The sequence below is a fragment of the Camponotus vicinus genome, unplaced genomic scaffold (genome assembly GCF_025532165.1).
Source record: "Camponotus vicinus isolate PSW18456_S1 unplaced genomic scaffold, iyCamVici1.0 SCAF_11, whole genome shotgun sequence".
Taxonomy (NCBI): domain Eukaryota; kingdom Metazoa; phylum Arthropoda; class Insecta; order Hymenoptera; family Formicidae; genus Camponotus; species Camponotus vicinus.
Window position 1 is genome coordinate 4,541,626 of NW_028141947.1, and position 18,222 is coordinate 4,559,847.

Sequence of the window (18,222 nt, forward strand, 5' to 3'; positions counted from 1 at the left end):
ATACACTTTAATTAGGCATAGATACAAAAAAACTAAAACAAGAAATACTTAGGTGAATAATGCAAATACACTAATTTCACTCCTGCATGTGCAACTGGTGCAATCGTTCTACAACAATTAGCTGAAAAGGAAGAGAATCGGGACGTACGCGTTTAACTATACCCACACGGAACAAAAACCTCTAATGGATGTCCACTAGACGTTTACCATGGAGATTTGAAACCTCCATTAGACCATGTCCATAAAACGTCCCGTAAACATCTACTAGACATCCACAGTTCCGCATTTCATACCTCCATTCGACATCCATTAGACGTATTCATAGATGTCATATGTACGTTATATGGAGTAATTATAGATATTGAATGAAGCGTTCATGGATGTCATATGTACGTTATATGGAGTAATTATAGATATTTTGTGGAGCTCTTATGGATGTCAGATATACGTTATATGGAGTAATTATAGATATTTTGTCGAGCTTTCATGGATGTCATATGTACGTTATATGGAGTAACAAATAGATAATGAACGGATCATTTTCGTTTGGCCGGACATTTACTTGTCCGACTTATAAAATCGATTTAATATCTGAAGTTCCTCTATTGAAACTGTATCAGAAGTTAGATCGAAGTAATACTTTTAATTTTATCTGTCGCCTTTTGCAAGCTTTATATAATTCTCATGACTAAAACTCAAGTACGAGAAAAATAGCGCACCATAGCGGCAAACGAACGAACTAGCGCGATTACTGATTTTACAGTGAAATTTTACTTCCACTGACTATAATTATTAGTGAGATATAAGATAAAGTAACAAAAAATAATATTTACCAATACTAGGAAAAATAATTGATAAAAATTATTTATGTTAAGAGAAATGTGTACACATCTATCATACATCCATAATCGACGTCTAATGGACATCCATGATGAATTTACAAACGACATCTACCGTGGAGATAATATGGATTCCTATTAGAGATCCATTGAACATCCACCGTGGAGATAGAGGTCACATGGAGGTATGGAGGTTATATGGACCTCCAATGGATGTCATGTTCTGTGTGGGTAAAGTATAAGTAATATATATAGTATAAATTATTCAACATATTGTGTAGTTTAGTAGGAGGCTTGTTACTTTCATGACGCTGTTACTTTTGTCTCCGGTCTCCCCTACATAATCTATTCGAATATTAATTTACAAATAGATTATCTTTCATCCAAAATATATTAAAAAAATGTAATCAAATTTTTTTAGCTACATGTATTTTATTGTATGTCTCTTTTTGAAAAGTATATGATAATTATTGTTATAAAAGCGCATAATTTATTAATATATGTAATTTTTGTTAATATATGTAATATTTATTAATTATTAATATATGTAATAATGATTAATAATTATTAATATATGTAATAAGTATGTTTTAGTATATTTAACATCATTATTGAAAATTTATAATATTTACCTTGATGTTTTCAAAATTTGTTTCCGAAAATCGAAAGATATTGGACAGATATTCCAAAGCTTTGAACATAGGATACCATGCCACGTAGTTTGTTTCTCGTGATAGATATTTCGTAATATTCCAGAATACAGTGGAATTAAGTTGGTTTGTTATCATTAAGTGGAATGCGTCATCGATAATTTGGGCACGATTCAAAACATGTATTTTCATATAATTTTTAGAATTTAGATAACTTGCAATTCTTCGCCAGTTCTCGATATCGTAATTGACTCGATAATATCCTACCGATAACAAATAAATTATATAGCGACTATAATTCTTTCAGATAGATTTATCAATATAAGTATCTGTTTTTGTACATTTACCCAGATAAAAAAGGTATCAAAAATTATAAGTAAATAGAAAAACGGATTGTAAAATATTATATATATGAAATTATTTTGCACTAAAATTGAGTATATATAATAGTTGTACAAGAAATTTTATTTAATCCAATAATAAATAAATCCATAAATTTAATCCAATTTTTTAATTATATAAATAATCAAATTGCATTAGATTATATAATATTATTTGTTATTATCTATACATTTATATAAAAACAATCTAATCTAAAATTAGTGAAAATGAAAAAGCTTTTTTACTCCCGACTACTGCAAACCTACGGTAAAGGGAATATGCGTTATCGAGTTGATTGTAACGGGTATTCTCGATAACTTTAAACTTTAAACTTTATTTCGATATCATCTTTTGCACATCAATTTCTTATTAATCAAGGAAGGTTTCAAGCATATAATTATCGTTATTTGTTTTATTAATAAAAAGCAGAAAAATAAATATTATTTCGTCTATACGTCTTCTCATTGGCTGCGAGTGAATCTAAGAAGCAAAATGATTCACCAATAAGATTCGTTCTAAGCAACCGTATAGGGAATTATACTTGAGTTGAAGTTAAGACATCTCGAAGTAGTGGCGGGAATAATAATTGACATAACCCTATATGTCAAATTATTGTTATTGATGATAATAAATTGTTGTCAGTAATTATTATTAAATTGTGAAGTTATAAGGTCTGTTCTTTATTCCTGCACTAACTGAACTAGTTCAAAAAGTGTACACTAAAGCGTTTTTTATTCCGGAACTGGTGTAACTGTTCGTTATTCCAGTGTAGCTGACCTGAGTGCACGAGTTCACTGCACTGCCTTCGGTCTGGAGATAGAGTAAGCAGTGCAAAGCACTCGTGTGCAATTTCAAACGAAAGTAAAGTAACTGTCAAATGTAAAGATCTTAAAGGTTAAAATAAAAAAGATTTTACAATATTTAAAAGGTTTTATAATATTTATAGTTTAATATCTCAATATCTCATATAGTTAAATAAAGTTAAAATATAATAAAAGTTACAATCGCGTTAAATCAATCGTTATCTTCATTCATAGTCCTTTTGTTCGTGTCCGAACATAGTGATCTCTCTCTTTTATATACCTGTGTTGCGCACCAGATTATCACACGTATATGGGACCTACAGTTTAATGCCGATTCCGAACGGCTGAAAAATAGAGAGATTCTCTTGGCAAATCAATCGTTATAACCAATACCAATTACAAAAGGTAATATTTGACTAATAGTAAAATGTAATAGGTTAAAAATTTATAAAAAAATTATAAAAAGATTATAAAAATTAAAATTTTGTCAAATTTATAATATAAACATTTTCACAATTTATAATATAATAAATAATAATATATAATCTATAAATAATAAATAATAATATAATAAATAATATTATTAATATTATTCTGTTTATTTATTTTATTTTATTTAATATCCCAGATAGCACAAGATCCTCAGGATCATCCTGAATATGTCTAGGATATCCTGGGACAATTTCAGAATTATCCTGAATATGTCCAGGATACTCTGGGATATTTCTAAGATATTTATGTTAATGTTAAATATTTTATGTGTATATTTGCGAACTTCATTAATTATAATAAAATATTTGAAATAATTTTAAGATGTTAAAAATTTCAACAAGGTATAAATCTTCCTTTAATGTCCATTGTTCCATTAGAGAGTTCACTATGTATATTTATTAAATTCAAATATAAAAAGTCCTAATATCATCCTATACGTACATATCCTATCCAAACATGTCTTGAGGCATATCCAAGACTATCCCGAAGACATTTTATAAAACTCCTCAAGACATCGTGAACACATTTTAGATGAGTTTTTTACTATCTGGAATGAGTGAAAACAAAGCTTATAAGTCCATAAATGCTTAACTCATTCGGCATGTAATATTACTAAAATATTATAATGTTTAGAAATATTTCATTAACATTTCAATTGTAGCTTTGTATCTGAAATATTTCAGAAAAAGTTTTATATTTGTTTGTTTGGAAATATATAATATTACATATTTAGAATGTGTTTCTCCGCTTTGCCGCTACGCGATGCTACACCAAACTTAACTAACTTCCCAAACAGCACAAGATATTCTCAGGATGATCCTGAATATATCCTAAATATCCTCGAGATATACGCAGGATTTATTCAGGATATGATATAAAGCCAAACAGCTCAGAATATTTTTTGGATCTCTTAAGGGAGTCCTGCGGAACTGTAAGAGATATTTTAAGGATATCCTTTTGTGTTCCTTATCTAGACAGCACAAGACGTTTTTAGGATCATAATCCAAACAGCTCAGGATGTTTTTTTGGAATTTTTAAGGGAACCCTGCGTGGCTATAAGAAATATTTTAAGGATATCTTTTTGTGTTCCTCATTACATCCCAAATTAGTTCAGAAAATATGTGATTGATACACTGAAAAATTGTATTCTTGAAATGTATACTTTATAAGTTCTCTTAATAAATATTCTTAATGAATAAGAATATATTCTTAATTTGCGATTTCTGCGCCGCAACTTGATTTCCGCGTGTGGGACATGCGTGCAGTGCAATGACACATGTTTCTTCATTTGCCGCTACGCAGCGACACCACTCTTAACTTTTCTCGTATGCAATATTTATCATAAAATGTATATAAAGGACTTGTATTAACGTAAGATCTAAAGTATTTTTTTTTTCTTAGCAGTGGTGCGAAAAAGAGGACATTGTTCACACACAGGTTCTCTGATTATGTGCATTTGAGCAGGATCCTCTTTCTGACATCATCTGTTTATCAGTTTAATTTTAAATTGAATTTAAAATAATTTGTGTAATAATCTGGATTCCTTGTTAGGATTCAGAATATTAAACAGATTATTTGAAATTAGACGGAAAAAGACTTTTAGACCAATAATTAAATTTCTTTGACTTCAGCAAAATTTATTAAATCTAAAGAAATTTTTATTTGTATGTTAAGAATATCTAATAAGAATATTTAATAAGAATATCTCTTTCGAAGATTTTCTTCTTAATTTAAGAGGATTCTCTTAGCGTCTATTTAGTAGAATATATTCTAAAGATAAGTGGCATATTCTCAAGTTGAGAGTACAATTCTTTCGGTGTACTATATATATGCTACTTGAAGGATTAATTTAGATTATGTCCAGCATATGTTTTCAGGATTATTTAAGAAGAAATTTAAAAAATTATATATGCGTTGCATATACAAACATATATTTGGCATATAAACTGCCAAATCAAGCAATGCGATATAAAATATGCGAAAAAATATGCTGGATATAACCTAAATTAATCCTGAAAATAGCATATAAAGCACCTCAACGATATATTCTGGACCAATTTAGGATGTATTGCAGATGTTTCAAGAGTTATAAGATTTCCTATGGACATCCTGCAAATATCTTTAGGACTTTGAAATAGAATCTCCTGAGGATATATCTAGGCTTTATGTGAGGCATTCATTTACTATTCCTCAGGACATCCTCAGAATGTACGAAAATTACAAACAGATATCCTCAGCATATCTCCTATATTCGTGCAGGACATCCTTAGGAGATCCAAGAGACGTTCGTGTGCTGTTTGGATCGTATTCAATTTTTCAACAAGAAGGCGCTATATAAAGGATAACATAAGATCCGAACTATATTTCTTCTTTTTAGCCAGTTTTCTGATAAACTGACTTAATTTAAAATAATTTAAAAACAAATTATTTGAAATTAATCGGATAAATGGAAAATAGCACGTTTATTGCGTATTAAAGTATTCTTAATACCGCGAGGGCATTTATATATTTTTATAAATTTCCAAGATATTCATTTATCAGAAACGAATAATAATATTTCAGTAATATTATTAAAATCTTTCGACAAAGTTGCCGATTTGAAATGATTACGGACAGTGAAACATAGCAGAAGTGTTACACAAACGGTCATGAAATATTTCTGTAATACTATTAAAAAGTATAATATTTCAAATATTTGAAATATGGCAGCAATAATGTTTCAATAATATTACATACTGAATGAGAGAACATTCTGAGGCTATCCGACGGATATCCTGAGGATGCTTAACAGGATATCCTGAGAATGTCTTAGGAACTAATATTCGGGTATTTTTTGTTCTTTCTCAGGATATCCTGAGTATGTCCTAGGAATAAATTAGGATATCCACAGGATATCCGTAATGTCCGTCCTGGACGTCCTGAAGATGTCACTGTGCTGCCTGGGATGTGACGTCATGTTACTCTTGCACTTCAAGCGTTTTTTATTTCCAATACTCCTATACTCTTAATTCTCGCTTGCACTGATTCAGTGCAAGTTCAGTTCTAGTTCAGTCTAGTGCAAGAATAAAGAATAATTGTGAAGTTATTTATTTTGAAGTTATATTTATCAGAAAAAAAGTTTTACAAAATATGGACATATCTGAAGAAAATGTTCCTAAATAGGTAAGCTTTTCTCTCTTTCTATTATTAATAATAATTATTTTTATTTGCAGCATAGTTATAATAATAAATAATATAACATAATGTGAGAGAAAATAATCTTCTGCATAGCCATATAATTATCATTATATGATATTTCTACAATCATTCTTGGCTACGCAGCAAATATATAAACTTCTATGATTGCAGTTATGTTACTACACAGTCCTAAAAACTTGTATATAGTCATAATTATGTGGCTCGCAGAAGATTATTCATTTTTACATTATGTTATGTTGCGGCGCAACCCTAATATTCATTTTTACATTATGTTATATTGCTGCGCAGCCCTAATATTTACTCTTACATTATGTTATGTTGCTGCGCAACCCTAAAAACTTGTATATAGTCATAATTATGTGACTATATAGAAGATTATTCTCTGTTACATTATGTTATGTTGTTGCGCAGTCCTAATAAATAATAACATAATGTGAGAAAGAATTATCTTCTGTGTAGTCATAGTTATGTAGTGTGGAATATGCAGAATTTATATATTTGAATTTAAACCCACACGGAAAAATTTATCTAATAGATATCTAATAAATGTCTAAATGTCTATATGAGGTCCATATCCTCTATAGATAACTAGTAGATGTATATATAACATCCACATATCTATATCCACTAAATAGCTACCAGAAATATCTACTAAATGTACACATATTATCCACATATCTACATTCACACACAAAAAATACGAGCCACTAAATTTTAGCACAATTTTTTAACATCTTTTAATAACAATAAATCAGCCCAAAATCATCGTATTAAGATTAAACAAAACTCAAATTAAAACCTGAACATTTTTTTTAAAAAGTAAAAACACAAATTTGAGTTACAAAAAATATTTTACAAAAGATATTTTAAAATGACAGACGTTGAAGATAGACTTTGAGAAATGGGAAACAAATTTTTTTTTAACTGGTACAAAAGTTTTACAAAAATTCTTGTTTTCTGGTGCAAAAATGTATGAGTTTTTAAGCCCATTTATTTCCTAATAAATTCATATTTTAATCAATTTTCTACGATCTTTTTTGATAAAGTTATATCGTTTTGAGGAAAGATTTGAATCTAATCGTCTATCTCTATGAAGCATCTTGGATCGAGTTACACTTTAATTTCTTTTTTGAAAAAGTTTTCCATGATAATTTATTTCTGAATTGCAGATTTTACAAGGATAGTTTCATTTTATAACATTTTCTTCAAAACGGTGTAACTTTATCAAAAAAGATAAAAAATTTATTAAAATATGAATTTGTTAAGAAATAAATAAGCTTAAAAACATATTTGCACCAGGGAGTCGATTTTCCTGAGCAATGCAGCAGTTTAAAAAAATAATTTGTTTTCTATTTCTCAAAGTCTATCTTCAGCATTTGTCATTTTGTAAAACATTTTTTGTAACTCAAATTTGGTTTTTTTAATTTTTAAGAGGACTGATTAATTTGAGCTTTATTTCATATCAATACGGTGATTTTTGCTAATATGTTGCCATTAAAAGATATTAAAATATTTTGCTAAAATTTAGTATTCCGTTTTTTTGAATGTGAGTGTATATCCATCAAGTAGCTACCAAAGATATCCATTGGATATTCATATATATCCACGAGTTTCACGCTTTGCCGCTAGGTAAAAGGAAAACGCCTAACCCGAAAGGGATCCATATCCAATCTAAGACAATATATAAGACCGCGGCACTGGTTCCGCGAGTCATAGCTTATCGGTCAAAGAGCGTATTAGCTCGAAGACTGTTATAGCCGTATCTCTTCTATCTTTTGTGAGAGGAGCCCCAGAGCTCCAAAAATTAACCGCAGACGGTTAATTTTTTTTTATGGCGAATTCCGTCATATATTTATTATAAAAGAATAAATGTCCTTGCAAAAATCAATATCAATACATAATAGTAAATGTATCTATATTAATAATAAATGTATCTATATATAAATATCCACTGAATGTTGTACGAATATCTACAGGATATTGATTTACATATCCTGTAGATATCTACGAAACTTCGAAATGCGGACATTTGGATATCTATAGCATTTCTAATGACTGTTTTTTGTATTGTTACGCGCGCGCCCGCGTTGCGGCCCTGCCGTTGTCCGGATCCCGTGGTCAATTGTTTATAAACAACGAGAGTCAGCTGAGTTGGAAGCCAGCTGTCAAGCTGGGCGGACGCGTCTCGATTTCCCGTGTGATTATTATCGTTATATCTGTTACATTCTGTGTTCTCTGGTGTTATTAAAGTTCTTGCGTTCCTTTAACACGAGTGTTATTTCCGTGTGCGCGAGCGTGTGCGCGAGTGCCGATCGTTGTGTCGCGCGCGATTCGAGATATATCGTTCCGCGGACGCAACATTTTTGGGGGCTCGTCCGGGATACCAGAATCCCGGGGAGAAAGGATCTGAGAATCCCGGGAATGAAAGGATCTGAGAATCCCGAGAATGAAAAGAACATCCTGGCGTTAAAAATGGCAACGCTCCGTGAAGGACGAATGCGGCAGCGGACGGAGTATACGGAGCAGCTGCGGCGAAATGCTCCGAGAAAGGGGGGAGAGGAGGCAAACGATCCAGCTAAGTCGCTCCAATATTATGAATAATTGTTATTCTGTAAGAGCGGCTTCACGCGGTTAGATCGGCTCGCGTGGTTTATAAAAAAATCGTTATGTTAAAAATGTTTTGTTTCGGAATATAACTTATTAAAGAATAAGCTGTTGTGTTTAAAATTTGTGCGGATGTATCTCGAATAGGGGTAATTCCTCATTCTTAGAATGCCTGGACGGCAATATTCGTTGTGGTTTTTTTAGTGTTTATTAGGAAAATGGTTGTATTGATTCCGAATATTTTTGTAAGGGGCATTCGTGTATTTGTAATAGTTGAGTAATCTTCGAAGAATTGTGGGAGGGACTACCAAATTGTAAATTGATTAGGCAATGGTTTTACATCCGAGGCCCGAAAGAGATAAAAAGGGAAACTTAATGAAAATTAGTGTTACTAGTTACTCGTTTTACTGTTTTTTATTTAAAGGGAAGAAAATTTTGGAGACGCGTCGGAGTGATCTGGCCGAAACTTCAGAAGTAGAAATCTTCAATTGAAGGCTGCCTCGCCCACGGTTTTTGAGCCGTGATTTTCCCGTGGGCCGGAGGGCGAATGCCGAGGCAGGTACTTGGGGAGTCTTTTTAGGACGATGGGTCCACGGTGGATACCCCCCTCTTGTCCGAAGAAAGGCACGGAAAGGACAGGAAAAGGGACAGAAAAAAAAGACTTGCGCCGGGCACGAGGAAGATGATTGAAATGGGAGGCTGCCCTGGAGTCGATTCTTGGGGGTCTGGCCAACTCCCTGAAAGGAATCGATTGGGAGTCTGCCCAGTGGATTGGGGCCTGGTCGGAGCGAAGCTCGGTAACCGGGAGCAACAGCTCAGGGAGAGCAAGATATCGTTCGGGGTCCCTGGAGTCCGCGAAGATTGGTCATCGAGCCCCTTGCTGATTGTCGGGACGACAATCTTGAAGAGGAGGGGCAGTGTTACGCGCGCGCCCGAGTCATGGCGGCCCTGCCGTTGTCCGGATCCCGTGGTCAATTGTTTATAAACAACGAGAGTCAGCTGAGTTGGAAGCCAGCTGTCAAGCTGGGCGGACGCGTCTCGATTTCCCGTGTGATTATTATCGTTATATCTGTTACATTCTGTGTTCTCTGATGTTATTAAAGTTCTTGCGTTCCTTTAACACGAGTGTTATTTCCATGTGCGCGAGCGTGTGCGCGAGTGCCGATCGTTGTGTTGCGCGCGATTTGAGATATATCGTTCCGCGGACGCAACATTTTATTTATGGATATCCTTAGTGCCCATGAAGGATATCTAGTGGATATCTAATACCAATTATTTTCCGTATGGGAATGTATCATTATTATATTTTATATTAAGTTTCTCTTCCGCGTTAATTTTAAAACATACGCGCACACATACACACATTCATGTATACACACCGAACACATCAAGCGCGGCGTTTCCAGATTGCTCTTGTAAAATATAGAATTAATAATAATTACAATGTAACAAAGTAATTTGTTAGCACCATTTAATTCTAAAATCCTAGCCTTTGTAAATCATATTACGCTAAATATGTGAAGAGAATCAATTCAAATAAGAATAAATTGAAATAATAATAACTTTATTTCTCATATATGTATGTGTATAATTTTTTTAAATGTAATATTTAATAATAGTATAAAGTTAATTGTTAAGTTTGAATTAATGTTTACAAATAAATATTACTTCAAACTTTTCTGAGCTTATGTTTTTATTATTAAATATTAAATATTTGTGAAATATTTGTTTTTTATTACTTAATATTTTTGTTTCATTTTTTTATTTACTTCTAATTTTTTAATTTTTTTTACTTAATTTATTTAATTAATTTTTTTTTATTTTAGATTTTTATTTGTTGTATATTTTTGTCTCTTTATTATAATCATTAATTATATTTGGTGTTATACGGTGGATTGTAAATGGTTTAAAATCATGTAGCTTAAAATTTACACATGCATGCGCACGCGCGCGCACACACACACACACACACACACACAAAATGCTATTTAATAATGCTATTTAATACAAAATGTATGACCAAAATAATAAAATTGATAATAAAATTGATCTGCAATAGTTTGTAACATGTTAAATAAATTGATTAAATTATCAAATAATAAATATATTAATTACATAAAAAAATTCCTACTTTTATATATACATGTATCTATATAATTATATTATTAAATTAATATAATTATATCTTATTTTAAAGAATTATATTGCGAATTTAAAAAAACTATTTAAGCAAAATAAAAAGAAAGTTTTTATTGTATTTAAACTTTAATTAATATCCATGTCTAATAATATACAATATCAAAACATAATTTTATTGAAGATTTAAATGTATTGCAGAAATTTAATAAAATTCTGAAATTACATATTTATATTTAACACAGAAGATATATTATCAAATTTACTATACAGGGTCTAACTGAAAAAGCGCCCATGGAGCAAATAGCGTTATTCCTGATTAAAAATGGAGTCGAAAAGTCCTGAACCATTTTTTCTAAAATGCTTAATAAAGTGGTAATTATAAAGTTACTCCAATAAGCACCGACCTTTAGACAGGCGCACGTCAGTGAGCGGTACGCCTGGTAGTGTGCGTGAGCGCTCCGCCGTTCCGGCGCTATGTTATGCCGCTATCGTGCAATATTTTTATGCGTTGTAATAATGTGAAAAACCTTAATTTGCATTAAAAATCATATTTCTTCCGTCAAAAACGTTTCCTTAAAAAGAAATTTCAACAAGGAAGCTAAAGGTCGGTGCTTATTGGTGCAACTTCACTCAATAATTACCGCTTTATTAAGCGGTATTATAGAAAAAAATGGTTCAGGACTTTTCGACTCGATTTTTAATTAGGAATAACGTTATTTGCTCCGTAGGCGCTTTTTCAGTTACACCCTGTATATTTGTAAGAATAAATAACTTTGTTATTCAATATTATAAAAAACGTAGTATTTATATTTATTATAAATGATAATGTACTCTCTAAAAATGAGTCAATGAAAATATCACTAATTTTAACAGTAAAATAAGATTTCACTGACAAGAGAATCAGCGAGTGTTTCACTGACCTTTCCTCTTCAGGAAACGTTTATATTTTGTTACCTTATCTTATATCTCATTGATTATGGTCAGTGGAAGTAAAATTCACTGTAAAATTAGTAAATTTCACTGTAAAACCAATAATCGCTAGTTTGTTTGTTTACCGCTACGATGCGCTATCTCTTAAGTAAGTTTTAGTCATTAGAGAATTAAAATTTGCAAAAGGCGAAAAATGAAATTAAAAATATTACTTCGATTTAATTTCTGATACAATTTGAACAGAGGAACTTCAGATATTAAGTCGATTTTATAAATCGAACACAAATCAATGTCCGGTGAATAAACGAAAATGATCCATTCATTATCTATTTAAGATAACAAGTTCAACATATATTTAATATAAATAAAATAAAATTTTTAATAATAAATATAAATAAAATCTTACTAATACTGATTGAAACAGTCAATATTACGGATTCTTTCAGTGAAATGTTAGTGATTTACAGTGCTGTACTTATACTGTACTTGTACTGCTATAATAAGTGAGTATTTATTGTTTTTTAGTGATAATACACTGATTCATTTTTAGAGAATAACAGAATATTTATTATTATATTTTACAGTCAATCATTTTGAATATATAACAAATGAAAAATGTTTAAATAATTTAGAAGCTTATATATAATTAAAATAATATAAAATTTTCATTATGTTAAAAACATTATAAAGTATGATAAATTTGTTACACATTTACCAGTTTGTTGTATGTTAAATAGTATCCAGCCATCCTCTTTAAAATTCAAATGTAATCCAAAAGTCAGAAAAGACAATAAAGTATTATTTAAAGTACCAGTAAAATGTTGATGCGTCTGTGTAGTATATGTTATAGGTATGACATAATCCGCCATCTTACTTAAATTGTGCGATATATATGCCCACTCTTCATGATAATCACCTTGTGTTATTTTTAATACAGAATAATATTTTTGATCTGTCCAATAATTAATTATCTGTCTCATAACAAAAAAATTGTTTGTAGATATTTGTGTGGTCGAAAAGTTCTCCAAAAGTATCAGCAGGCTTGCTAAAGTTATAAAATTTGTGCAAAATTTATCAGTGTCAAAAAGTATTATAAGCAATATATAAAATTACCACAATATTATGACAATATATAAAATTGTTAATATGCTGTTAATTTCTTTTTATATAATTTACTTAGTTATATAAATAATTATGTAATTAATAATATGATTTATAGTTTCTATAAATATTTGATATGCTATAGTTTAACTATAATTTAATTAGGAACATCCTAACGTGATTATTTTTAAAAGATAAATGTATGTGTAAATTGAAAGTTTATCTTGAATATTTAATGACATTGAAGGTAAAAGAAATTGTGTATGGTTATATAATAAAGTATGAAAGAGACGATGCAAGTTTAAATAAAAATAACTATAAAATTTGAGAATTTTATGATATATAATCAATCATTCTCTCTCTCTCTCTCATCATATTTAGTTTTCTGTAATACAGTAATTATAGTAGTACAGTATATTACTTACTTATCCTTTACATATATGCGGATAGTCTTCCATAATACTTCTTCAGTAACCATATGTTGAAACATACGCAATATACAGGCTCCTACATTTACATAATTTAAATCAGAATATAAGATAACAATACTTAATACTTAAGTAACAATACTTAAGTTAATAATAATTAAAATTATATATATGTATACATATATATGTATATATACAGGGTGTCCCGAAACTAACGCTTGATATTTTAAAGGCAGATTCTCTGACCAATTTAAAAACGATTTTTCCTCAGCGAAAATATCGCGGCATTAATAGTTTTCGAGTTATAAATGATTGAAAATAAAGGATTTTTCGCAAACTAAGGCTTATGGGAATAAAATATTAATAAAGTCACATTCTTTAGTTAATTTTAGGTAGAGTTTACTTTAATAGAATTTTAATTTAAGGTTTAGTTAGAAAGATACATGATGACAAAAATTGGGAATATGCAAAAAATAATGATCTCCCTCAACATTTTCGCTGAGGAAATATCGTTTTTAAATTGGCCAGAGAATCTGCCTTTAAAATATCAAGCGTTAGTTTCGGAACATCCCATATATATATATATATATATATATATATATATATATATATATATATATACAGGGTATCTGACAACTTTTCGCGGTCCCGAAGTGTGAAGGTAGATTGGCTCAAATTAAAAAGGAAGGTCCTCTACTGTTTTGCGATATTTGCAATAATTAACGAAAAATTAATTAAAGAAGATCGGCCAATGCGCGTAGTTAGAAGCACGCGGCGGCGAAGGCGGTCTCACTGTAACATAATGGCGGTGCGCGGTGAAGCGGTGATTGGGGAGGAGAGGAGCGATGAATGTGTAGGCGCGCGGCGAAGACTCCTCCCCTCCTCAATCACTGCTTCACCGCGCGTCACCATTACGTTACAGTGAGACCGCCTTCGCCGCCGCGTGCTTCTAGCCACGTGCATTGGCCGATCTTCTTTAATTAATTTTTCGTTAATTATTGCAAATATCGCCAAGCAGTAGAGGACCTTCCTTCTTAATTTAAGCCGATCTACCTTCACACTTCGAGACCGCGAAAAGTTTTCAGACACCCTGTATATACAGGGTGTCAGTGAAATTTTAGTCCATACGAAGTAAGGAGGTAGATTGGCTCAAATTAAGAAGGAAAGACTTGTACTGTTTTGTGATATTCGCAATAATTAACGAAAAATTAAATAAAGAATATCGGCCAATCTGCGTGAGTAGAAGCGCGCGGCGAAAGTCGTCCCACTGTAATCTTATACTAGGCGCGCGGCGAAGCGATGGGCGGATCGCTCTCCGAGACATGATGGCGTGCGATATATCGCAATACCGCGCCGAAAAATGACCCGTCCTTTTAGTGGCGAGAAAATGATGCGCTATCATTTCCATACCACCTTGCGGTAGATAGCATGGTGCGCTTTTTTTATAGTGGTTTCCCCCATAGGCCTATTCCACTCTCAATTTAAATATTTGTGAAAATTGTTCAAAATGCCGTTACTGTACGCTGAATGTATCGTAAATGTAAAAAATTGATGATGACAGTACCTTTATAAAAATTGATCCGTGGTTGAAAATCCCTCGATAAAATGTGTTACACACGTTGGTAATGATACGGACGTAATCCATTACACGTAAAGCGTGATGTACCGCGTATCGCGAAAAACCAAATTCATGTGCCACATGACGCACGCTAGTTCCAGGATTTTCATAAAATGCTTCAAGAATCCTTTCTTCATCTCGTACACGAAGACGCACTGCTGGACCGGTTATCCCGATACTATGCACGATACCCAGTTTCACATAATTATTGCACAACTCGTAAAACTGTACGTTCACTTGGCTTTCGTGCACGCCCGTAAAATCATTCCACGTAAATTACGGCCGCGCGATAAGTATTTTCTCCCTCTAGCCCCTATGCCACAATCATATCCGTATATTCCTGCAGAGTACACTTCATTTTCACTATTAATTTACTACGCGAACACAAGATTTTTACTAAAACCGTCTGAGCTCTCGCAGGCTGTTGCCAGAATGCATACGCCAGCAGCACGCAACTACAGCTGAGCGGACATGCGAGTGTAAGCGTACGTGTAAGCTCGGCGCCTGCGCATTATGATTACAATCACATGTCCGCTCAGCTGTAGTTGCGTGCTGCTGGCGTATGCACTCTGGCAACAGCCTGCGACAGCTGAGACAGTTTTAGTAAAAATCATGTGTTCGCGTAGTAAATTAACAGTGAAAATGAAGTGTACTCTGCAGTAATATACGGATATGATTGTGGCATACGGGCTAGCGGGAGAAAATACTTATCGCGCGGCCGCAATTTACGTGGAATGATTTCCCGGGCGAAAACCAAGTGGACGTTTTTACGTGTTGTGCAATAATTATGTGAAACTGGGTGTCGTGCATAATATCGGGATAACCGGTCCAGCAGTGCGTCTTCGTGTACGAGATGAAAAAAAGATTCTGGAAGTATTTTATGAAAATCCTGGAACTAGCGTGCGTCATATGACACACGAATTTGGTTTTTCGCGATACGCAGTACATCACGCTTTACGTGTAATGGATTACGTCCGTATCATTACCAACGTGTGTAACACATTTTATCGAGGGATTTTCAACCACGGATCAATTTTTGTGAAGGTACTGTCATCATCAATTTTTTACATTTATGATACATTCAGCGTACAGTAACGGCATTTTGAACAATTTTCACAAATATTTAAATTGAGAGTGGAATAGGCCTATGGGGGAAACCACTATAAAAAAAAGCGCACCATGCTATCTACCGCAAGGTGGTGTGGAAATGATAGCGCATCATTTTCTCGCCACTAAAAGGACGGGTCATTTTTCAGCGCGGTATTGCGATATATCGCACGCCATCATCATGTCTCGGAGAGCGATCCGCCCATCGCTTCGCCGCGCGCCTAGTATAAGATTATAGTGGGACGACTCTCGTCGCCGCGCGCTTCTCCTCACGCAGATTGGCCGATATTCTTTATTTAATTTTTTGTTAATTATTGCGAATATCACAAAACAGTACAAGTCCTTCCTTTTTAATTTGAGCCAATCTACTTCCTTACTTCGTACGGACCACAATTTTCCTGACACCCTGTATATATATATATATGTGTGTGTGTGTGTGTGTGTATTGAGAGAAAGATTAACATGTAAATATTAAATATATGTAATTAAGATTATTTTATTATAATGTTTATTTCTAGACATATCTAATTTGGTAAATAAAATAAACTCTATATATGTACACTACGTGTATATATATGTAATAAATTATTATTAATTATATGTATATATATATATAAATTATTATTAATTATATGTATATGTATATATATACAGGGTGTCTCATTTTATTTTTGTCAGTCAAATATCTCGATATTACTTAGAGTTAGAAAAAAATGTTTCTGACAAAAGTTGTATGGCTTGAAGGGCGACATAAGATGATGTCATTGGTTTAACCTTGAAAAGTCGTTTGAAGGTTACGTGAAGGTCACTTTCAATTTTTTAAACGAAACCGCCTACTTTTGCATATTCTTGCAGCTCATCTCGAGAGCTTTCCAAAACACTATAATTAAGTTAGTTTTTATTACGTATTTTCCGAGTTATGAGGCTTGAAATCATTTCTTAATTTTACATAAACCGTAAAATATCTTGTAAAATATTCATTTTTTGATTATCTTACCTTAATACTTTTATGTACAAAATAATGAGAGGAATCAATTGGTGTAAAGAAAACACATAGTTGTTTCGAAGAAAAAATATGTAATTTGCAATTAACAATTACATATTCTTTTTTTTAAATAACTATGTGTTTTCTTTACACCAATTGATTCACATGTAATCTACTTATTTTACTTTTAGTCATTGTTTTGGTGATACCAAATGGAAAATGTCCCTTCATTGAGTAAATTGTTTTGAAAATAGCGATATTTAATTATCATGCATATTTCTTATAAAACCTTTAGCAAAATAATAAAATAGCGTACATGCTCAAACGCTGCGCAAGCTGTGCGCGCGCCGGCCCTGATTCATACATAATTTAAAACAGTGCTGGGATTTACTTGCAACTTTCGGCCAGATTTCTTAGCTTACGCCTACTGTTCTTTTCTTACCGTTCGCGCCTTAGAGACCGCGCCGCCGGTCGCTCTTAACTAAGGAGCGCTCAGGAACGTGCGCGTCACAAATGTAATGTGGCAATCTATCTAAGTTCTCTTTATTGTTTATTAATAATAAAAATAATTATTCTATTATTAATTACGTATATGTTCTGTAATAATTTAAAATATTTGTGTTTTGTAATTAATAATATGTAATAAATAATGTAATTAATAATAGAATAATTATTTTTATTATTAATAAACAATAAAGAGAACTTAGATAGATAGATTGTTACATTAGATTTATGACGCGCACGTTCCTGAGCGCACCTTAATTACGAGTAAGAGGTAAAAAAGGAACAGTAGGTGTAAACCAAGAAATCTGGCCGAAAGTTGCAAGTAAATTCCAGCACTGATCTAAAGCGCTTATTCGTTAATTTAAAGTTGCTCTCATTAAAAAAGTAATATTAAGACGCAATTTTCCCAAAGGAAAAAATTGTTTTTTTGGCACAAACTATCA

At 32.1% G+C, this 18,222-nt stretch overlaps 1 pseudogene; it reads right to left on the reverse strand.

Moving 5' to 3' along the window:
- Nucleotides 1-18,222, reverse strand: part of LOC145961410 (aminopeptidase N-like) — a 28,323-nt pseudogene that overhangs the window by 5,294 nt on the left and 4,807 nt on the right.